Source organism: Pimephales promelas, chromosome 22 (genome assembly GCF_988280905.1).
Source record: "Pimephales promelas chromosome 22, fPimPro1.hap1.1, whole genome shotgun sequence".
In the NCBI taxonomy this organism is placed as follows: Eukaryota; Metazoa; Chordata; class Actinopteri; order Cypriniformes; family Leuciscidae; genus Pimephales; species Pimephales promelas.
In genome coordinates this window covers 28,727,398-28,728,159 of record NC_142790.1, presented here as the reverse complement: position 1 = coordinate 28,728,159, position 762 = coordinate 28,727,398, and positions in this window count along the sequence as shown.

The following is a 762-nucleotide window of genomic DNA, read 5'->3' as shown; positions in this document are numbered from 1 at the left end:
ACTTCCTGGAGTGAAAGTCATGTGACCTACTCAATATTCATAAGCTCCACCTTCACCATGACTGGATTCGTTCATTCACCCGCTGACTAGAGTTCCATTCACCAATCACGTCGGCGAACTCGAATATTCATGAGCTCAGTGAGCATGTGATATTAACAGCTACAGGACACTTAAAGGGACTGCGCATCTCCGAAAAAACATGTTTCGCAAAGTTTCATGAACTTTAACCTGTATCCTAAGACAGGTCCGTTGTGTAATTATTGGCATGGCCTTTAGATATATGTATTTAAAACAGCTAATTTACTAATAAATATTTGTTCAGCACATATAATATTCAGAAACAGGAAACTATTGGCCTAATTCATGTCTGAGACAATTCATGGAAGTATCAGAGGAAGTAAATAGGAGAAAGAGAAGATTAAACATGCACCTGTAAAAACATTGATAACTTATTCACATCACACTCGTTTAGGTGTGAAATAAAGCAGACTCGCAATTTGAGGTGAATTTAAATTACTCAAGTGTTAAATTGTATTTTATCAAAGAGAGCTGTTGGATATTGTGTTATGTAAATATTTTAGCTTAAATTAAACACATTTCAGCTGAGAGAAAGCTAATGTAAGCCATTTTCAAAAGAATAACGATATTCAAGTCTCAGTTAATTACTAACCATAATGCATATATGCATTGTATTATTTCAAAGTTGCAAGCAATTCACCTGAACAAACAGCAGTATTACTTAGCCAATACACTTCAACTTTA